The 24,323-nt window shown below is 38.5% G+C and overlaps 1 long non-coding RNA gene across 2 annotated transcripts; it reads right to left on the bottom strand.

Moving 5' to 3' along the window:
• Positions 1–1,839: 1,839 nt before the first annotated feature.
• Positions 1,840–23,484, bottom strand: LOC133252638 (uncharacterized). 2 transcript variants are annotated; one of them, XR_009738010.1, is made up of 3 exons: positions 22,878–23,484; positions 5,622–5,776; positions 1,840–2,182 (listed from the first exon to the last, which is right to left on the bottom strand). It is a non-coding gene; the product is annotated as an uncharacterized LOC133252638 (long non-coding RNA). The 2 variants fall into 2 exon arrangements; XR_009738011.1 differs by lacking the exon at positions 22,878–23,484 and adding an exon at positions 19,117–22,705.
• Between the last annotated feature and the right edge of the window lie 839 nt (positions 23,485–24,323).

The raw sequence follows: 24,323 nt of genomic DNA, 5'->3' as shown, positions 1-24,323 counted from the left end.
TCCTTTGCTAAAGTGCCCTAAGTTCCCTTCCACCACTGAACCAGACTTAGGAGGATAAGGTTAGTGGGCTGAGCAATCCTTCCCTCATCCTATCTTTGGTGTCTGTATCTACTTCCAAGAAATTCAGGTAGGTAACACAGTACTATGATCATCTAATGTAAAAACTTACTAACTGGAAGAAATTCCCTTGGTGACAAGGAGATGTAGAAGAAAGAGCAGTGATTTATTTATAAGTCAGAAGACCTGTGTCTGAAAGCAATGGGTTATGTGATCTTGAGCAAGTCACTTCACCTTGCTGGGCCTCCATTTCCACATCTATTCATTATCTGTAGGCTACGCATGCTGTTAAAATCGGATCACAAAAGCAGCAGAAACAATATTTCTCTGGCTCTAACTCATTGTAAAATCCTCTCCCTGGCCTCATTTTAGGAGTTTCTAAACAGTTTCTCATACTCATTCAAAATAAGTCCTCTCCACTGCAACATTATGTTGCAAAACCCTATGAGACAAGTAACACCCCACTTGAAAGATAAAGAAATTAGGACTCAGAGAGATGAAAATACTTACCTCAAACCACACAGCTAATGTGTTGCTAAGCAGGAGCTAGAACACAGATCTGACTTTGGAAGGCTTTGCTCTTTCTGGAATATCTAACCGGTACGGTTGGAAAGAAAATTCATTGATTTTTAAAATATTTTTAAAAAGCAAAACTTGTATTTCTCCTAGCATGACTTCTTTTCATAGTAGTCAGGACACCTGATTCTAACCTTCTCCTAACTAGCCAAGTGGCCGTGAATAAGTTACATCCTCTGAGATTCTGTTACCTCTATGCATTGGAAGTGTTGGACTTAGATCAGTTTCTCCCAGAAGCTTAGCTTGTTAAAATACAGCTTTCCAGGTCTTTCTCCTGACAAACTGAATGGGGCTTTCTGAGTTTAAGCACAGAAATACATATTTTAACAAGCTCCCTGAGCTATTCTTATTCAGGAGAAGAATTGGACTGGAATCGGGAATCATCATACTAGACAACCTATGAGCTATCTTTCCTATCTACCAGTCAATTACTATGTAGTGAGTTCTCAAGCCTGTAGTCAAGGGGTAGCCACCATTGGACTTCAGACATGTCTGGATGATGTGCATAAGACACTGGAGATGGTGAACCACCAGGGATTGGTCTGCGTGAGGTTCGGACCAGACCCAAGGAAAAGAGAAATTGGGAGAAGCAGTATGAGAATTAGAGATTGGTCCCTGCAGGCAGCCCAGAGGACTAGGGTCTGAACTCCAGAGAAAAGAGCTGCAAACAGAAAGGGGTGGCTTCACATTATGTCATCTCAGGAACTTAAAAAAGTACGGTTGCCTGGGTCCCAACTCCAGATCCTTACATAATGGGTTTGGGATATGTGCCTGAACCTTGGAATTTTTAAAAGCTTCCCAAGTAATTCCATTTTGAAGCTAAGGTTGAGATTTTGTACATGGGACACAAAGCCCTCAAAATGAGATGACTTTATATGTTATAGACATACCCTTAAAACGACTGAAGACTGATATTTCAAGGACCCTCTTGGTGAGTTCAGAAAGAAAAATAATCATACCTTGGTTTAAAAACAACTAAGACTCAATACCAAACCTCTTTATTACGTTTTTGGGGTCAAGCTTAACACCTGTTTCGTTTCAGTGGCTCTGCCTGTAAGTTTGGTTGCATATAAAGGATTCAGTCTCCAGGTGTGTGAGTTACATGAAGCCCATCCTAACTGACTGAATTTTTCTCCTTCACTGAAGTGAGTGAATTGATCTGTTGTTTTGTCACTGCCTAGCTAAAGCCAGTGGGAGGGTGCCAGTTATCATTTGGAGAAAAGGTATCATTTTGAAGTACCAGAGACAGCAAATGAATTGTGTTCATGAAATAGATGTTTCACTCTACTTTTTAATTTGCTCCTGTTTGAGTTAACTGAGAGTTTCGTCTTTATTTTTAAAGAATGACATTTACACAGCCGCTGAAACTGCCAATCTGTTACATAAACAGCCTCCTTTTCCAAAAGGCTGGCGCCACCTGGAGGCCAAATATGTGCAGCGCTTTGTATTTCTGTTCAGAAGGAGCCTCTTCGAACTGTTGCTTCTGACTTCAATCACAAGCAGTTAGGCTCATGTGAAGCAAATTGGATTTTGCATAGAGCCAAGTTTCCTAAGCAAGGGCGGGGACACCAGAATGACATTGCAGACTGAAGTGCAATGACAGGGCTGGGGAGACCTGAAACAAAGAAGCTTCTTGCTGACATCAAAATCCTCACTTTGGAGCCAGGCACTGGGATGAAGAGCTCAGCCAGTGACTTTGCACATGGTGACCTGGGTTTGCTATCTGTACACCCATGGAGGAGCCTAGACCTTCTGAAGCTGAACCAGGGTTAAAATCTGAAAGTCTCATAAGTTGGTCTCACAAAGCCTCAATATAGCAGCCCATAAAACCAATGTTTTTCAGAGCTTGGTTTACACACCACTTACATCAGCATCACTGTGGATGCCTGTTTAAAATGTTATTTCCTGGTGCCCGTCACATACCCAGAGAACTGGAATTTGCTGGTGTGGGGCTCCAAAAGCTAAATTTTAACATGGTGTCCAGGGTTTAGTTCTCACCAAATCCAGGAGCAGCTGTTGGGTGGCCCTTGGGTGGCTTGGGCTCTCTTTTGGTAGAACATGGCTTTTCAAATGAGGAAGAAACCGTGTGTTCAGGGCTGATCACATACCTGGCTGCTGACCTTTCTGGGCAGCCTTGTTACCAGACACCCCTCAACCAGGGCTATCCCCTACCAGCCTTTCCCACTGTCTCAATAGAAACTAACTAGGTCAAACCCCTTGAATCAAAGTATCAGCCAACTAATCTCATCCAAGAGTCCTTACTGATTCATACTAATTAGCAAGGTCTAGTCCCTGGCTCTGAAACCTTAGTGTGCAATAGAGTCACCTTAAGCACTAGTTAAAACACTGGTTACTATAAATTGGTACAACCACTTGGAGAGCAGTACGGAGATTCCCTAAAACAGGGGTCCTCAACCTCCAGGACCTAATGCCTGAGGATCTGAGGTGAAGCTGATGTAATAATAATAAAAATAAAAAGCACAATAAATGTAATGCACCTGAATCATCCCAAAACCATCCCACCCACCCCAGTCTGGAAAAATTGTCTTCCACAAAACCAGTCCCTGATGCCGAATAGGTTGGGGACCCCTGCAAAACACGAAAAACAGAGCTACATATGACCCAGCAATCCCATTCCTAGACATAAACCCAGAGAAATCCACAGTTCAAAAAGATAAATGAACCCAATGTTCACTTCAGCACTATTGCAATATCCAGGACACAGAAGCAACCTAAATACCCATCAACAGAGGAATGGATGAAGATGATGTGGTACATATGTTCAATGAAATATTACTCACCCATGAAAAAGAACAAAATAACGCCATTTGCAGCAATATGAATAGACCTAGAAATCGTCAGCTGAGTGAAGTAAGTCATAGAGAAAAAGACAAATACATGATATTGCTTATGTGCTGAACCTTAAAAAATGGTACAAATGAACTTACTTACAAAACAGAAATAGAGTCACAGATGTAGAAAGCAAACTTATGGTTACCAGGGGGAAAGCAGGGGATGATAAATTGGGAGATTAGGATCAACACATTCACACTACTATGCATAAAATTGATAATTAATAAGAATCTACAGCATAGCACAGGGAAGTCTGCTCAATTCTCTGCCAGTGGCCTATATGAAAAGTAATCTTAGAAAAGAGTGGATACATGTATGCGTATAACTGATTCACTCTGCTGTACACGTGAAACTAACAACATTGTGAAACAACTATACTGCAATAAAAATTAAAAACAAACCAAAAAGCCACAAAGTTACATGCAATTTTGAAATGTGGTAGTAACAACCAGAAGATAAGCAAAGTTGGTACTTCCAACTGCTTATTTGCTTCTGAGGAGTGAAAATTTGGAAATAGGAAGGAATAAGGCAGGGATTATTTTGCTCAGTTTGTTTTTAACTTTTGTTTTTTAAACATTAGAGTACAATTTGACTACAAAAGTTAAAAAGAAACAGATAAAACACAGTTATAGAAGAGATTTTAATATACTTTATTGATCTAGGAGACAAAAAAACAAATATAGGTTTTCAGAGGAACTATTACAATCAACTCACTTGTTTTGTTTTGTTTTGTTTAAGTCACTTGTTTTAATTGCTAAAGAACTTGACATCCATTAAAGGAAAGACCTATTATAAAAACTGATCATGAACATGGCTACACACAAAAAAATCAATAAAGTAGGAAAGTACAGATTTTACAGACTTCATTCTCTAATAAGAATCCAATATCACTAGAAATAAATGATATATAAAGGGAGCTTCGAAATTTAGAAATTCCTTTTCTCTCTTGATGTAGCCTTGCTTTCAACAGCACTTTCTCCCTGGGGACACAATACATTAAAAAGCTTCATTTGACAGTCAAAGTTGAGCGATGACTTTGGTGTTCTAGCCAGTAACTACCCTGCCCCTGAAGCATTGAAACTCATTGATTAAAAGGATGGGAAGCCATATGGTGTCTTGATTTACAAGGAATGAAAAATACATTAAATAATTCCTAAAATATCATATTCATTATTCATATATGTGGCCACTACTTTAAATCCAGAGTCATAAAATGTCAATCAACTGATGGAAAAGACCATTTGTACCTCTTTGCCCATCTTCGGTCAGCTTTGCTGACCAAAAAAGTAATTAACAATGAATCAGTAAGATTTACTGATGGATGGGATTTCAACCAATAGCTGCCAAAAAAATTTTTAAAGTATCCAGATAAGTGCTTCTCAAAGTAGTATGACAGTTAAAAATCATATTCCCGGGTCCCACCCCTGTCACTTGAATTAGAATATGTGAAGCTCGGAAATGTACTTTTCCAAGAGGCTTTTAGACTGATTTTCACATAATCCAATAATAACCTAAGAATAATAATCTAACAATCCAGAGTCTACTAAAAATCACAGAAGGAAATGGGCCCAGCAGACTAGCCTGTGCACGTGTCTATTGCTTTATAATTACATCAAATGAATATCTTAAGTACGATTGATAGAACACCTGAATGTTGAAACACAAATATTTTATTGGGTTATTTTTTTATAATTTTGATTTTGATTCAGTCATTTTAATAAAGGAAATAGAAGCATTTTAGCTTGACCTGGGGATATCTGGCTCTCATCTACATTACCCTGTATGTCAACCTTTTCCCAATATCAGTGTCCTACATATTTCTACCCAATTTGTTCACTGCCCAAGAGCATCCCCATAAAGAATGCCTCCCCAAGTTAGGCAAGATATTTCACAAAACAATAAAAACTGTCCATAAATATTTTAATTGATAATTCAACTTCTAGGAATAGATCCAAAATATTGTCAGACAAATGAGCAAAGATGTTTGGACAAGTATGCTAACTGCAGCATAGTTTACAGCAGCAAAAAATTAGAATCAGCCTAAGTATCTGTATCAGAATTAAATTTGTCTGAACATCTGAGAACATTTAAAATAAATATCACTTAAACAAAATAGAAATATATTTCTCTCTCACCTAAAAGAAGTTCAGAGGAGGTAGAACTGATATGGAATCTTCACAGTGTCATCAGGAATCAAGGTTCCTATCTTGCCAGTTCACCATCTTCAGGAAGAAGTTTCCATTCTTCAAGGTCCATGACCTTGCTGTATCATCTAGACATGAGTCAGCACCTGGGAGAACAAAGGGAGAACAGGTGAATTTCTGAGCAGTTGGGCAAGTTTAATCAAGAACAAAAATCAAGCTTAGGAGGATTCTTTCAATTACTGCAGTCGACCTGGCTTATTGGAGTCGACTTAAAATTGAGATTTTTGTTTTTTTCCACTTCTGTAAGGATGGGAACTATTAAAGAAATCTGGGTAATTAACAGAAAATTTCTTTAAACCACATATTATCTGTTCACCTGAGTACAGCATGTGTAAATTTACAATCCTACTGCTTTATATCTCTTGGGAACTTTTTAAAAACTAATTTAAAGTCTCTTTCAGAATGCTTTATTATCTCCATTCTAGAGGTAGGTGGTTGAATTCTCCTTCCAGGGTTCAAAATGTTAAATGGGACAAAAAGACCCTTTCTGGTGTTCATCCCCAGTGATATAATATCCTCTTTCCTGGGCCAAGGAGGAAGTGAATCTATGTGTCTGGCTCACTTTTCTCCTGCTTCTTCTACCCCCAATGCCCTGAGGCCAGTAAAAGTTAATTTTTCCTTTCACCTCCTCTTCCTGTCTTTCAGGACCTCCCCTAGTACCAGAACAAGCTACATAATTGTCAGAGCCCAGTACAAAATGAATAAGGGCTGCTTGTTCACAAATGATTAAGAATTTCTAGATAGTAACAGCAGAGCATTAAACCAAGTACGGGGCCCTTCTAAGCATGGGTCCCCATGCGACTGGTCAGGCTGCACATCCACATAGCTGGTCCTGCCCATGCACACGCCTTAAAGTGGTGGGTTTTAGACTTTCACTTTCCCTACTGATTCTGGCTTCTTGCTTAGACCTCAAGGCTGGTTAGAATAACTTCTCCACGTTTAAAGGAGTCTGGATTTCAAGCTTATTACCCTGTTGTGGATTCAAACAAAATCTAACTTGGTGATGAAAACTGATTAATGTCTTTTTTAAATAAATAATTAAAAAAAAAAAAAGAACAACAACAGAAAATATAGTGGGCATTTCCCCTTTCCTGTCAGTCATTGCAATGTGGATGATAAGATTTTCAGGACAGGAAAATAAAATATCTGAAAATGTTTTTAAAATAGTATCCTTGTTACAAAAAGGAAAAATACAAATCTCTAATCTAAAAATAAGATTATGAAACAAGAACTACTGGATTTAGAAAAGAACTTAGTAGAAATAAAAAAAAATGCTCATTTAAATAAAAAAAGAAACAACTGAGAAAAGAATTAGTGAACTGAGAGCTGAAAAAATAACAGCAAATATAGAACAGAGAAATTTACAGAAATAAAGATTTGAACAAGACACTAAGAGACATGGAGGGAAAAAAGGGGAAAAGTGTAATTCTAGTAGAAATTCTAAAAGAATGTGTTGGCTACAAATTGGCACTTGCCATCTACCTCTTCAAGAATCAAATCATGTGCTGCTGCACCTGCTGATTTTCAACACTCCCTGAAAGGAGTTCAGGGTGGAGAGCAGAAATGAGGTACTCTGTGCTCAGTGAAAAACTGGCAAGACAGGTCTTCAGATAGTTAGATATTTTCAGAAGCTGATTTTGTGAGCTCAATTCCTGTATCTCCTCATATCTAGAAAAGCACTAAAATCCTTCATGGTGACAACTGTTTCTCGTGACTGGCAGAAAGCTTCTGCAAAAATAGGTGCTTGATTGCATGTATTCCCTCTTTACCAAAATTATGCATCTACTGACCTTTCCCCCATGACTTTTAGAGAAGTTTCTCAGAGCTACCTGGGGTGCTGTCTCCAGGGCTGCAGTCTGCATTTTGCCCCAAATAAAACTTAACTCGCAACTCTCACATTGTGCATTTTTTTAACATTGACAAATGGAATAGAGAAACAGGAAAGAAGCAATATTTAAAGAGAAAATAGAGGAGATTTTAGAACCAGAAAAATACTTAAAATTAAAAATAAATAAAAACCACACTGAGTCATGAGCAGGATAAAAACAATTCTAAATATTGACACTCTGTAGTGTAACTATAGAATATTAAAAGAAAATTTGAAAATCAAACAGAAAAGGCAGATTATCTCAAAATTAAAAATCATTCAATTAGACTACAAACTTCTCTTAGGAAGCAACAGATGCCAGAAGAGAGGATGAATTATATCTTTAAGAAGAAAAACTGACACAATAAAATTCACAGATAAATGATAACTCAAGAATGAAAGTAATATAAAAACAGTTTTTATATACCCAAAGTCCAAAAGAGTTACTTGATCCTCACCAAAAGAACTACTGAGAGACTTCAGCAAGAAAGAATAGGAAGCCCAAATGAAAGATGGAATTGAAGAGCAATGGTGAGGAAAGAAAACAAATCAACTTTATATGTAAAAATATGCTAACAATAATAAACACTCTTTTGTATTTAAAAACAAGGTAGAACTACAACTCTAAACAATAATTACTATGGGAGACCCAAGAGGATTGTTTGTAGTAAAAACTGTGCTAAATTCCTTGTTTAGAAGAAGAGTATAAATTAATTTTAGTATTTTTTTAAAAATAATGTGAGCTATGTATAACAAAATTTTAAAGCTACCTAACTAGAGGACTAGGAATAGAATGTGTAACTTTCAAACTAGTAAAAAAAATTGGAAAATAAAAAAATGTAACCATCTAATAGAAGAGGGGAAAAGCAAGCAAAATGGGAAAAGCAAGAACAAAAAAACTAAAATGGTATAAGTAATTCCAAATATGTCATATGCCATAAATAATATAAACAAATAAGGCTCATCCACTAATCAAGATGTGTGTGTGCTAAGTCACTTCAGGCATGTCCGACTCTTTCGGCCCTATGACTGTAGCCCACCAGGCTCCTCTGTGCATGGGATTCTCCAGGCAAAAATACTGGGATGGGTTGCCGTGCCCTCCTCCAGGGGATCTTCCTGACCCAGGGATCGAACTTGTCTCTTATATCTCCTGCATTGGCAGGCGGGTTCTTTACCACTATCACCACCTGGAAAGCCCACTAATCAAGACATTCATAGTGAAATCAATATTGAACGAGAAAAGCAACTTGTAAGATGATATATACCAAAAAAAAAAGTAGGATAAACTGTCCCTCTTATACATTTAAAACATACATGTTCCTCAGGACATACTGTCCTCTGATAAGTATGCACACAAAAAATATTAGAAATATTTTAAGAATACAAGATGTGTGTATTCTTAAATTATGAATTCTCTTAAATTCATATTAGCAAGTTACCCTGGGAATGGGGTAAGACAGAAAATGGTGAATACAGAGGACTTCGATTTGACCTAAAATGTCTTATTTTTTAATTAAAAAATACTAAAAGCAAATATAATAAAATGTTAGTGAGTACTGGGTAATAGTTTATTATTTTTCATACTGCTCTATATTTCCAAAACTAGAAACGATTAAGTAAAATATAAATCAAGATGGGAGGGGTGAGGAAAAATCTTATCTCAGATAATACTGTTGAGTGCTTAAGCTTATTGCAAAATATTCAAAAATATACTTTAAAACACAAAAATACCTTTCTCTAAGAATTTTTTATTCAGATTTTATACTGAAAAGAAACTTTCCATTTAACTTACCAGAATTAGTACAGTTTTCATGGGCAAGAAGAACAAAAAGTTTTAATTTGTATTGCCTAATAATGGATGGAGAAGGCAATGGCAACCCACTACAGTACTCTTGCCTGGAAAATCCCATGGATGGAGGAACCTGGTAGGCTGCAGTCCATGGGGTCGCTAGGAGGTGGACATGACTGAGCGACTTCACTTCCACTTTTCACTTTCATACACTGGAGAAGGAAATGGCAACCCACTCCAGTGTTCTTGCCTGGAGAATCCCAGGGACGGGGGAGCCTAGTGGGCTGCCGTCTATGGGGTCGCACAGAGTCGGACATGACTGAAGCGACATAGCAGCAGCAGCAATAATGGATATTAAGCAAAGATGAAAGATTTTATTTTGAACATGATACGATGATCTCTAGAACTAGGATCATAAAATAGTATCCAAAATACTCTCTGTCCTTTATTGATGAGCCTTAGGTTTTTAAAATTAGTTTCTGAGCCTCTTTAAAGAATCCAATTTTATCTCTGAGCTAGAAATCTAGAGCACAAAGAAGTCATTTTCAGAGAAAACGAATGCACAGTTTTTTTGTTTTTTAAAAAAATTTCTGGATTCTGAATCTGGAGAGAAAAATGAAACTTGTGCCTCTACTTGTGTCTTCGATCTAAGGAGATTTAGTTTAATCCCTAGAGGGTTTATACCCGCCTTTTCACAAAATGTTCAGTATAAACTTGAACTACCATTGTTCATAAAGTTAGATTCACAACTGGTGTGGGAAGGGGGATTTTTGATATTATAGAAGAAGCTTGTTTGGGTTCACTGTATTCCTCCTTTAAACAAAAATGCAGCCATTGTCTTGAGCCTTGCTAACATCAGTAAGGTTCAGGCAACACCCAGTAATGCCCTCTTTTGGATGGCTGATTTCCTCAAGGTCATGAAGGCATATGGCTCAGGAACAGGGGAAAACCTGAGGTTGGCCCATAACTACTAAAATTACGTTAGACTTTTTATTCAAGGCTTCAATCATTGATCTCCAATCTTAAAGTAGCTCACAGTTCAGCTTGTATCTTTTTGGCCAGTGAGGGCATGATAACACAGATGGCTGAGGCACAGTAGGGCATCTTCTGGGTAAAAGCAAGAGACTTTCCTGATCTCCAGTATCAGAGAGCACAGAATGGTAACCAAATAGCCATGCCTTTATAGATGGTCATTAAATGAACCCTGTCTTGGGTTAGGCTATCTCTTTGTAGAGAGATTTCTTCCACTTGGCCACCCACAGGCTTTCAAGGGCATAGAGATAATCAGGACCAAGACAAGCCTGAAAGGCTAGGTGTGGTATTGGGCAGTTTCACTTGTCCTTGTACCTCTGTGCTATAGACTCCAGGAAACACTTTGATGGAGTGGTCAAAAGAATGAATTGGTCATAAATGAATATTCTCAGACATTAGTCAAACATGAATATTCTTTGGTGAAGCACTGACAGATTTTGTGAACTGTAAAAGAAAAACATATCCCTTTGCACAAAACAAGTCCTATTGCTTACACATTTAGCAGATGTAAATGACTACTCTTTAGACCCAGGAGCACTGGGGTCTTTCTTCAGAGCTCTAGTCCTTAGTGGCTTGTTGGCTTATTTATTTGGTCAGGAGGCAAGTTATCTCTTTGGAAAGTTATGTCAGCCTGGTGTTTGGTGGCTACCTCTCAAGATTTGGTTCCATCGTTTATCCCTCAGTAAACAAACAAACTTGATCCTCTTTTTCTTTCATACTCTGAGATCTGTCCTATCTTGATATCCTTGTGCCATTAAAGGCTAAAACTGTTGAGGCAAAGATGATCAAATTTCTGTACCCCGAAGCTGGGTATGAACTTCTACAGTCAAACAACCCCTCAAAGCCTCCACTGTTCTGTTGTGAATGCAACTGCATGCTTTATCATCTGCTTTTGTGAAGTCTCAGGGCTCTGACCTCAGGTAGCTTTCTTTAAAAGATAAGAAGGAGCTGTGGAAGTTCATTAACACAAAAACTAATCAAGTTTACTGAGTCTCAGCATTTCCAAAGTTCAAAGGCCAAAGTTTGTCTCCAGACTCAGCTCAGCTTAAAAATGACTAAGGCATTTCTAGAGCTGCCTCTGGGTACTAGCCAAAGAGTGGCATGTATATCTGTGCATTACCAACAAAACTAAGGACTGCACTCTGATTCATTGCCTAAGAGCGTCTTTCAGCAAGTCCAAGGTCAAGAAGTCACCCAAAAGGAGGTTTTAATCAGTAGTAGGATAGAGCCCGGAATGCTCTTAAGACAGACCTAGATTCCTCCCATAAACCACATGGCAGAATTGTTCTCAGTTGTTTCTCCTGGGGCCTGCATATCCTTTGCAATGGGATAGTATGTTCTGAATTATGTGTGCTATACTTCATTTGGTCCCTGTATCTGTTGAGTTGCTTTTATTTTTCAAAGTCTCCTCTGTACTACTTCAGAAAAACGCAATAGCCAAGAGGGCTTTTTAAAAAGAATACTATGCTAAATTTGCAACCCAGACAACTAGAAGCAAAGGTATATGAATGAAATTAGATACCCCAACTGAAACTCTCAGTATTCTCTCAGGCAAAACTTCCTAAGCATTTTTGTGTGCATGCATGATTAAAATTCAGTTCACACCCTTAAATCAGGACACCTCTCTTTCTGTTGTGGGAAAGAGGACAGAGAACCTCTTTAGCAGGCATAAGGTCCTCAGCCAGTTACTTCCTTCGGTGAGTGCATGATGATTCCCTTCCCTTTTCCTGTAATTAACAGAGTTATATACTCTGGCCTGAATCTCAATTTTTAAAGGCAATATTGGCTGTAATAACACCTTACCTCCAAAATCCATTTGCTCCATCTTACAGAGTCCAAACCCCAGAGCATAAAATTGCCCAAACCCAGTGAAACATAGTAGAACTCATGCAAAGCAGTGTGCAGTTCACAGGGCTTTCTCAGGTCTTTCTCACTATGGTCCTGGGACCATCACAGCGACAGCACTGGGGTGATGCATAAGTTGTCCATGAGCTCCCTGGTCAGATGTCTTTCTCCCTCCAGAAAGATACGCTACCTCAAATTTTACCTTCAAAGAGTTATTCCTTTGGGTGAAGTCACTGTCATCTTCAAGATTTCCCTGAGGCAGGGAAAGGGAATGGAAAGTGTCCTGACTGTGGAGTTGGGCAGATTTGGGTCTCAGTGCAAACTCTGCTACTTGCTAGCTGTGCAACTGTGGGCCAGTAACTTAACCTACTTGAGCCTCAGACTGGCCTTATGTAAAACCCAACAACCTTACACAGCTCCTGTAAGGCGGCATCTATGTAGGCAACATATATAGAGCACTAAACACATGTCTGATATACAGCATAGGTTCCAATAAACTGTAGATGTCACCGTGATTATTAAACACAAGCATTTCCAGGAACATATCTTGACATAAGACGGACAACTCAGCTCACTTTTTAATGGTACTTAGCTAGATCAAAACAATGCACAGAATGAAGCTGGAGTTAAAACTAGCAACATTTCACAGTCCAAGGGTGATAAGAATGATTTCAGAGAAGAAGGGTAAAAGAACCAAAGGCAAGCTTTCTCACTTTCAAATCTGGCTCCCTATGCATACCCCATACTATAATAGCTAGAGAAATTGACTCGGTGAAACTACTTGCCTAATATTATACAGTTAATTGAACAAGAACTGGAAGGAGAGCCCATATCCCTGTTTCCAGCCCTGGGGTCTTTCCACCAAATGATGAATGTACCTATGTAATGGTGAAAAGGTCACTACAGGCAAAAACATTAGATCAGAAGTGAAAAATCTACTTTCCAACTAGAAAAGAATATATGGAAAATTTCTCAGGGTAATGAAATGTTCTATATCTTGATTGGATGTGGGTGTGTTAGCTATGATTACATAGATATATCCATTTGTCAAAATGCATCAACTGGACAAGTTCTGTGCATTTTATGGTATGCAAATTATGTACCAATTAAATAAGTTAATAAAAATAGATGCTTTCCAGCCCTGACACCAATGAGCTGGGTGGTCTTGGTCAAATCAGTTTCCCATTTTTGGACAAAGCTTACTTGTCTTTAAAAGGAAGGTATGTGATTAGACAAAGTCTAAAAGTCCCTTCCAGTTCAATACTTTGATATAGTAAAATAAGACCTCTTCCTTTCATTTCAGCCTCTATTTTATGCCAGCTGGGTTCATCAGCAGGGTCAAAAAGATTGGCACACAATTTATGGGAAGTGGGAAGGAACTTAATGGAATGTGTAGGGGACCCAGAGTCTGTCTTTTGCATCATTAACTTTCCAGCCACACTTTAAAGAACATGATTGGTTTTCCACAGGGATCCAGCAATGCTACATGATTGAGCTGTAGGATGAGGATGATCTGGCCCCAGAGAAGTTGTATCTGCCACTAGAGATAACAACTTTCACATGGAGAGCAGAGAGAATGTTTCCTGGACAAAGGGAATGACTGACAGATATTAAACGGGAGGAAATTGAAGGCTCTGCCAAGTTTCATGATAAAATGCTATTTCTCACGGTAAGGTCAAGCTGTCTCTAGTGCAGCTACTGCTTTTAAAAATATAAAGGGAACAAAAACATTCAACAGAGAGCATCAGGCTTTGCAAAGAGTATGTGATCAAAGGCCACTTGTTTCATTTATAAATGAAATTGAATGACTATTATAGCTATAAAAATCATCAAGAGTGAATTTGGAATTTTGCTGATGAACTAAAAGCTGAGAAACATCAGTGAGGAAATTTCTAAAGGTTTGAACCCAAAGCCCTTTGGATGTAAAATGCCCACTGATGTTTGCAAGATTACATATGCAAAAGGAAGGTTAAATTAGACTTTCAAGGGAGGGCATTATGCCAGGAGCTAGGGTTGGCATTATCATAATACATTAATAAGTGTTTTAAAAGGTGGAATTTATTCACTAGCTCTAAATATTAACAGCGTCCAAAGACTAAGAATCTGAAAGCAAAATTTAACACATACAATCCATTAGTGTGTTTACTCATGCAAACAAGATAGAAATAAAAGTTACATTTATTTGTCTCAAGTTGCATTTTTAAAAGTGAGTAGCATTTGTTTCATATTTTAAATCTTTGGTGAATGACACTGCAATGGTTAATTTTATCTGTCACTTGACTGGGCCACAAGGTGCTCGGATGTTTGATTAAACATTATTTTGGGTGTGTCTGTGAGGGCTTTTCTGGAAGAGGTTAACATCTGAATTGGCAGACTGGGTAAAGCAGAGTGCTCTCCTCAGTGTGGGTGGGCCTCACCCAGTCTGCTGAAGGCCTCAACAGAACAAAAGGTAAGGAAGGTAGGAATCTGCTTTCTCTGCCTGTCTCTCTTCTAGTTGGGACATCCATCTCCTGCCTTCAGATTCAGACTTGGACTGGAGCTTATTAAGGCATTAGTTCATGGGTCTCTACTTTTCCAACTGCAAATCTTGGGGTTTTTCACCCTCCATAATCATATGGGCCAAATCCTTATAAAAAATCTCTCTATAGGGACTTCCCTGGTGAACCAATGGTTAAGACTTCACCTTCCAATGCAGGGGTGTGAGTTCAATCCCTGGTCAGGGAACTAAGATCCCACATGCCTTGCAACCAAAAAACCAGAAAGTAAAACAGAAATGATAGTGTAAAAATTCAATAAAGAATTTTTTTAAATCCCTTTGTATATATACACACACAAACATATATATGTATATATATATATATCAGATCATACAGACCTATGTATATATGTTTGTGTGTGCATGTATATATATATATATATATATGTATGTATGTATATATATGCATGTGTGTGTGTGTGTATAAAGAGAGAACCAGTAGGATATAGATATTCTATTTCTCTGGCTAATACAGACTCCAACAAATGACTAATCAGTTGATTCATATTAACATCATTCAACATTTTGGAGATTAGCTATGAAAATTCACATTGAGCACAGCCTTTGAGCCAGCAATTGTCCTTCTAGAAATCTATCCTACAGAAATACTTGGACATGTGTGCAAAAACTAAAGGGCAAGAATCAGGGCAACTGCACTGCACAGTGGTGGGTCAGAAGGCACCATTCCCACTGAGGTTTTGTTGCTGGTGCCACTGTGGCATGACAAAGATATTCACTGTTAGGTTGTTTGAAATGTCAAATGACTCAGAATGAAGCAGATTTCAACTACTGGAGGCCAATTAAATGTTATGTTAATTACATCTACATGATACAATACTATGGATATTTTATGTCTGTGTTGAAAAAAAAAATGAGGTAAATCTATATGATCTGATAAGGAAAGACATTCAACACAAGAAAGGCAAGGGCAGGACAGGGCAATGTAGAGTATGTTCTCCCTAACACATACAAACTTAAAACGCTAGTTGTTGCTGGGAAGTGAGACTGGTGGCCAGAGTGATGAGGAATTCTACTTTGCATTATATACTCTTCTTTTAATGTGCATATGTATGTGTGTGTGTGTTTTACCATGGCCAGATATTACTTTCATAATTAAAAAAATAAAACTAGACTAATACAAAAGTTCACCCACTCATTAAATAATTCAGGAACACAGACCAAGCAACATGCTAAGTACTCTTCTTCCTAAGTTGAAGTGCTCCTCATCCAGGGAAACGCTCTAGTTTGCTAATGTAATTGTTCTGGTAGTATTGTTGGTGCTGCTGTTACAGATGGTGAAATACTACATCTATGCTGGCACTCTCCTGGGTACTGGGGATATATCACGGACCAAAAGAGACAAAAGCCTTTGCCTTCATTGTCCTTGCATGTTTAGTCACTTCAGTCAGGTCCCAGTCTTTGTGACCCTATGGACTGTAGCTGCCAGGCTCCTCCGTCCATGGGGATTCTCAGGCAAGAATACCGGGGTGGGTTGCCATGTCCTTCTCCAGGGGATCTTCCTGACCCAGGGATCACACTGGGGTCTCATGTCTCCTGCATTGGCAGGCAGGTTCTTTACCATTAGCACCACCTGGGAAGCCCATAGATCATAAATTTGGCAGTCTGTGCACCACATTCATGTGGCCCTGACATACTTCATACAGTTAGAATTGCTACAAATGCTCCCAGAGGGACAGGCACACAAGTATGTATATGTGCACATGTGTTTTAACATATGTGTTTGGGTTACGGTCTGTCTGGCATTCACATAGACAACACTATACAGTGAAGTCTCTATTCAGAGCAGATTAGATGAGTGTAAAAAATGTTCCTGTAACATAAAAATCCTACTAACAACCAGTCATCTTAGAGAATTCACTGGGGGTTCCCTCTGCTGCTGCTGCCTGCACTCCTCCACTCTAAAACTTTCTAGGCTGGCTGCAGTTCAGGAGACAACCAGATCCCCAAATCCCAGGCTGGCTGTAGTTTAGAAAATGGCTGGGTCCCTAAATCCTTAAAACTTGTCACTAGTACCATTCTCGACATTTTCATCTGGTAAGACTATGCCAGCTTATAGAGACAGAGGCTGTACTCACCAGAGATGTCAAATGCCTCACCTGAGTTATCATCTTAAGTTACCACTCTCTGGTGATTCAAAGTGGCCCCTTCCAACCAAGTCAGTTGTTAAAGTCGTTCCAGGACATATCAAACCCCAAATGTCCAAGAAAGCCCACAGCTGTGCACACCCATGGACACATACAGGTGAACCTCCTCATGTACCTACTTCTTCACAACCTCTTACTCCATTACTGGTGTGGCTGGAACTGGCTTGCGGCTCATCAGATCTTTTTTGTTCCCTCTTCTGTTTTAACCTTGTAGATTCACCTGAACTGCTATTATAGGAATCACTAGCCTCAGGCAGTCAGAAACAGCTGCTTATATTCCTTCATGGCAAAGATCAGGACAAATTTCTGATTGTTATTTCTACTATAATGAGACTGAGCCATACAATCTTTCTGGCTGACTCCTTTGAGTAACTACTTCTCACCTTTCATTATCTTATAATGATTCCCTTCCGTCTACAGAGGAATAATAGCTCCTGCCTGGTGACAAGGTAACATATCCAATAAATGTTTTATTTAACATTTCATAGAAATAACTTGGGAGTACACAGTACTTATGAGATGCCAAGACCCAGATTTTAATTTAATTTTAGAACTAAAATTTATTTTAAAAGGTAGAGCTGCCTGCAATGGCTCTTGGGACTATAATAAGCAGACATTGATTTCTGCTGAAGTTAACATCAGGTATTACTGAACTGAGGAAAAAAAACAATTTCAAATAAATAAATAAAAATATTTATAATTAAAAATATAATTATTGAACTGAGAAATATAGGCTTCCCTGGTCTCCACTTCAATCAGTAATTACCTTGAAAAAATAATTAATCCTCATGTTACATAAAAGCGAGCACCAGTATTTATATTCTTACTTTTTTTCATGCTGAGACAAATGTCAGATAGACAGATAGAATTTTAATAGAATACAAGAATTTGCAAAAACTTAAACTACAAGATTAAGGGCAGGAAGATAAGGGGGCGACAGAGGATGAGATGGTTGGATGGAATCATAGACTCAGTGGACATGAGTTTGAGCAAACTCCGGGAGATAGTGAAGGACAGGGAAGCCTGGCATGCTGCAATCCATGGGGTTGCAAAGAGTCAGATATGACTGAGCGACTGAACAACAGCATGATATTCTTCCTCTCCCAAAAAAAGTCATCATTTCCTTCTGCTATCCTTATTCAACAAGGGCACTTGCATCATGGAGATAGTGCTATTTTCTCTCAAGGAGGCAGCAGGCTTAGAAACACTGGAGGCATCATCTAAGCATCCAACTCACCTATGGCTTTTACGCTGTTTTACATAAAAGGCTCTGTCTGTGTCAGAACATGTCTTTCAAGAGTGAAGGCGTACAACAGAACAGCACATGACTGATTACATGTGGTTGTTATAAGAAAAACATGATTCATCTCAGAGACATGGTCACTCTCCCAAAGTCAACTGGCATCTTGCACCCAGAAAATACATACTCACTAGTTCAGACAGATGAGGTTGATGGCTAATAATGCTTTTACAAATAGTATTAGCAATATTAAATTGCTGCTATTTAAATAATAACTGCTAATATGCATTAAGCTCTTGGCATTTACCATGCCAGCTTTGGTCTTTTACAAGGGTTAGCTCATTTACTCTTTATATTAATCCCATCAAGTTGATAGTATTGGCTCTGTTTTATAAATGAAAAGAAAAAAGAAACCGCATTCCTGAGAGTGTTGTTGCTGGCGATGGTTGCCCGCTAAGGGCTCCTAGCTGCCCCTCTTGGGGAACTGCTGTCTGCAGAAGGGAGTGTGCTCACTCAAGGTTACAGCCCTCCCTGTGGGCAGTTTTTATGTAATGACTGGTGAATGTAGGGGAGTACCAAGGTCTGGCCCTCTAGCCTAAAGAAGGGATTCCTCTGATGAGTCCAAGGACTGGCTGAAATCTTTCTTACAACTCTGGGGCAGTTCAATTTCTATTTCTGCCCAATCTTGTTTTCTTCACTCCCTTAAAGGTAAGGTCCCCTTTCCTAGGGAACACAATCTAAGACAACAGTTCTTGTTTAAAAAAAAAAAAATTACTTGATGGTTGGTCTCTTCCCCTTCTATCCCGAGTGTCTGCAAGATTCTACATGCACAGAGATTTCGATTTACAAAGCTGTGGTATATGAACTAACTGTTCCATCCTGGGTAATTCACCCATGTGGCCAAGATAAATCCTGGGTAAAAGCCCAAGCTTCCAGATCCTCACATTCCTACCTCAGTTATTCTATAAGCAGTCCTGATTTGACCTTGCTCCAACTTTGCAAATATAACTGGGAAGGCTTGGCATCAAATGTTACTGAAAGTTCCTAACCGTATTTCCTGACCTTGTTATAACACAATGATTTTATTACATTTTAAAACCCTGAATTTAGCTGCACATCAGTAGAAAATCTACAGCCTAATTTGAAGCTTCTTCCCCGATGATGAAGAGGAAGACCTTGCAATCTTTGAACTTTTTCTTTTGTTTTTGCAGGTTTGGAATGTAATCTCTCTTCTCCCTATCCAAAAGAAATAAAATGTGTGAACAGTTTAATGAGAAAATCTAAGTGAAATTCCAATGATCAACTGATATTTTTTCTAGCTTGTAAGCAGAAATAAACAAGAGATAAACGGTCAGTGAATGAGGCTATATTTACTTATGCAATATTGACTCACTAAAAAGTGCTCATCAGTTTCCCCCAGTAACCTCACGTGCCTGATGAAAAACAAACTGTATATCAAACTAATCTCTCTTCCCTGAAACCAGTGGAGGGGGAGGATTTTTTAATGTACTTTTTGCCATAGGTTTTTTTCCTTCTTTCTTTCATTCCTTCTTTTTTATCTTTCTTTCCCCCTTTTAAAAGAATATTCTCTCAGCTAGTGAGGAAAGGAAACTCATTTTTCTGCTGACTGGCTTGTGCACAACTGGAAATTATAAAAGAAATTGCTGTATCATTGATGTAGTAAAAAAACAGGAAGACAATTTTCATCCCAAAATGAGCCCTCTCAGCTGAAGCTCCCTTTGTAGTTGATGACCACATGCTTTCCATCTCGGCATGTGGCCAGTTTTATTAAAATCCTATAGCAACAGCTTATTTTTCAAACAACACTAAAAAGGCACTTTATGATGAACTGGCCTTAAAGTTGCTCATGGTCAGATGTTTGCCACCTTCAGTTACTCTGATGAGAAAGGGATCTTACTTCATAGGGGGAAAGTCTGAACATCATTCTTGTGATCAAAAGCATTTGTTGGACCCTTAGGTAATACTCAAGCAAAGAAGTAGATGGGCATCAAAGCACAGAAAAACTGAGGATCCCACTCTAGGCCACTGTTTCCCTAAACAAAAGAATAAACTCTGCAGAGCCTACAGAGCTTGCCAGAAAATCCAGCAATCATGATGGAGAATGATGGGGAAACATAACAGATGCCCAATTTTGAGAAAATTACCTCAGAAAGAAGTAGAATTTGAAGAGTTAAAGGAAGGAATAAGAGTGGTGAAGAGGGTAGTAAAGAAGAAATACTGGTAATAAAAGAGACGATGATGGCAGAATAAAAAGGAAAAAAGAGAGAGAGGAGAAAAAAAAGAAGAAAGGTGGACACTGGTCCATTAATTTCTCTGTAAATTGGAAATCAGTTTCACCAATCCCAAGAGACAGCCTTGATAGAGAAAACCACCAAGAACAGAAGTAATCAATAAGCTGAAGATAATACTAAAACACTTGATTGCATTAACACCCAGTAACCAGAGAATTTTAGGGCATAAATTATAAAAATTTTTTAAAAATAATGTGTTTAAACTTCTTCAAGAATATTTAACACATTTAGAAGTCAAACACAAATTCTGGAGCTGAAATTCTATATACTGCAGTAGCAACAGTCCTGTCCAAGAGATGTTTCCTAGTGTCTGAGCTGTTCATATTGAAAGGACCCTTAATGGTCAGCTTCTCCAGCACTATTTTATCCAGACTGGATTCTTTCCACCTCTATCACATCCTCAACAAACAGAGACTCAGCAACATTTCTAAGTATACTGATTTTTCATTTGTATTTTTGCTCTATCCACAGTAAATTAATTAAAATCTTCTGTTCTGAAAACACATTCATATAAACATACAGCTGTCATCGATTAACCTTTTGTACCAGCTAAGGTAATCTCACAAGGGCTAGATGGCTGTTAAGGTTAATAAAAAGGGTTACAACCTCTTGTGGGAATTCTCCATGCCAGTCTCCCAACAGTGTTCCCAGGAATGAGGAGGCATAACAGGACTCCCAGTCCATTACTATAAAAGAGGTGTCCTTGATCTTTTGCTTAAATTGCCCTTCAGTAACTCTGATTCAACAGTAGTCTGGATAGAATTCCCAAGGATACTTGCATATTAAATGTTGAAACACATACAGTTGACACAAAATGCATAGTCAAGTTAAAAATCTGCCCTTGTAGGTTAAACCTCAGTAGAAAACTGAATGGAATACTCAAGGCTCTCATTGTCTGTGTGGAAACCCTTGATTATTCTCATTTGATCTTAAGATATCCTTGAGTTTACTGAAAAACTATTACCCAAAAGGAGAGCCAATCCTTCTCTAAACCTCTATAGGCTTTTAGTCTCTCCCTGAAGTTAATTTTGAAAAACTAGATGGAACCTAGGACCACAGTATTTTTAGTGAACATTAGAAAATTCCCTCTTCAAAAACAGTATGTGCTGTATCTCCAGCAAGGGTACATCTCAGAATGCAATATTTGGCCATTTTTAAGAGTGAACAGTTGCATTAGTAGGAGATCTTAAGTGGTTAAGAATCCACCCTGAAATGCAGAAGACGTGGGTTCAATCCCTGGTTGGGGAACCACGATTCCCACATGCCGCAGAGCAAACAACTAAATGTGTGCCACGACTACTGAGCCCGTGAACCACAACTAGAGAATCCGGGCACAACAAAAAATAGCACACGCTGCAACTAAGACCTGATGCAGCTAATAAACACAACTACAAAGTGATTTCTATTTTGGAATAAATGGGATATTTTTAACTGATAAAAAGAATTCAGGTTTTTTAATATGATTTCTTTACAAAAGAGGAATTTCCCTCTTCAGAAAATCCTGTGTCTGTTGTAGGTATTTTTCATACACTATCATCAAACAGTAATTCTAGTTTCTACAGACATGCTGTTAAGTATTATGTATGAGGAAGGGAAGGCAGTTGAAATAGAGATGGCTTAAGTAAATGAAAAAGACTCAAACATAATGAAAATGAGGTCCGTCTTATCACCCTGACTTGCTCACGTGGAGGGACAAAATTTAAGACTTCAAAAAGAGTAACAAACATAGATTAGTACCCACTCACAATGCTGAGAAGCCCTGCTCCAACTCACCCCATTCCACCAGCTGCCAAAATATTGTGCTCCTAAAATGCCACCACCAAGTATTCATTTGGGCTATCAAAATCTCCCAAGGGTCAAGAAGCTAGAGAGTGTGCTGCGTGCTCCTACACTCAGACATGAGAGTTTGCTAAAATCTTATTGTAAATCAATTTAATCAAATGTCTTTGTTTCAAACTCAGACGTGCTAAGGTTTCATTCAAAAGTGTAAGTGAGAGAACACGCAGCGCAAGAGAGATCCTTCACTATGCTTTGGTGGGGAACTGAAGTCTGATCTTGGGTATGAGAAGATTTGACATCCAGAAGACAGGAAGGAACAGGCCCAAGAAGGCGGGAGAGAAGATAGAAAGGGTGATAAGAATAGTAAAAGATAAACTCCACCATTTCCCAAGGCTTGAACCTATCCTCACAGATGTATTTAACCAAACAAAAAAACAAACAAAATCAGACCACTTGAATCTTTTAATTTTTTGCTTTGATCATATATCCAGCCTAAATCACTGACTTTAAATACTTTTAAACAGAAAAAAGAAATACTGAATTTCTCCAGCTGGCTGCCTAAGTCTGAATATTCTCGAGTAAATCCAATGCAATGAATTGAAAAGTAAAAAAAATTTATAACCTTTTCTTGGAATGGAAGGGAAAGAGGTCTATACCATGCCAAATAATTGGCTTAACTAGATTCTTCCCGCCTGAGATGACCCATAGCTTGGATGTCATAAAGACACAGCCTCTCTGTTTCTTTCCTGTACTTGAAGAAGGAACGTTCCATTCCACGCAATTCATGAATTTTAAAAACCATGAACCTTCCTTCACATTCCGGAGGAACACAAACGTTTTCCTGTCAGGGAGCTGTTTTGAGCATAAATGCTCAAGTGATTGCAGTGGTGACAGGGAGAAGACTTTTCAGACTGGCTTTGTTCTGAGCTGACTGGAGGCTTCAGGACTAGGAAGGTCTGGACATATGGTTGGGCACAGGGTAGGGGCTGAATTTACCCACCACCAACTGCCATAACAGCCTTAACAACTGCCGTAACGGTCCCTGGAACACTGCCAACCGTTGAGCCAACTGCCAAGGCTACCATGTTGTCTTTAGACAATGAACCAACAGAAAATTACTTGACCACGGAAGACCCCTAACTCCCTCTTGTGGCAGAGCACATGCCTAAATCTTGCCACTTTCCCACTAGGAGGACATCGCTGAATTCCATGAACAAAGGATGAAGGAAGTGATTATTTTAGGTGGTTTTTGTTCTTATATTCTAAATGAGATATTTTTAAATGAGATATTCAATTTCTGAATATCTCCAAAGAAAATAATAGTGCCCTGGTGAGCTTCCCCAACTAGAAGGCAACAAAGCATATGCAGCAGGAAACAAAGTTGGGCGTCCACAAAACCTCAATTTTACGGCAAGTACTGGCCCAAGCCTGGAGGATGACTCTGACTAAGCTATTTCATGTCTCTGAAACTTGGTTCCTCATTTTTGCAAAGAAGAGGATGGATTTTCAAGGAAACTTTTAGTTCTTAAATTCTACTGTTCTAATTCAAAGTGGAGCAAGTCTCTAAAATCTTGCTAATTTATGACTGAAATAAGGTAGTGATTTTGCTTGGTGTTAAAAGACCTCTTCAAACCCATCAGTCAGAAAAAATCAAAATCTTGTTTACATTAACTCTTAATTAAACAGAGCAAATAATGCCCAAAAGTATGCTGCTTTCTTATTTCCTGAAAAAGTTCCCCAACTTCTATATTTCTAAATGTAAAGAACTAGTCTCAGAATTCTAATCAGATCCCAAATGGTGCTTGCATGCTTTCTTGTTATGCATCTCTTTGGAAATTTGCTTCATCTTGGAATTTCTGTACACTGTAAAAAGATTCTCTAGTATCTTGACTGATCAGAACTTGAAGTCCTCCCATTTTAATAATTCCTGATGACTTGTTCATCTACTATCCTAGATCTTCTAAAGAGGTATTCTCAAAGATGTTTTAAGAATCCCAGAAAGGAAAGACATCTTCCCAATCAAACTGTTCTTTGCAAAAACTGATATGTAGTTTGCTTTCTGAATAAT

The sequence above is a fragment of the Bos javanicus genome, chromosome 8, assembly GCF_032452875.1.
Source record: "Bos javanicus breed banteng chromosome 8, ARS-OSU_banteng_1.0, whole genome shotgun sequence".
Taxonomy (NCBI): domain Eukaryota; kingdom Metazoa; phylum Chordata; class Mammalia; order Artiodactyla; family Bovidae; genus Bos; species Bos javanicus.
The sequence above is the reverse complement of the archived record's forward strand: the minus strand, read 5'-3'. Positions and strand labels throughout refer to the sequence as shown.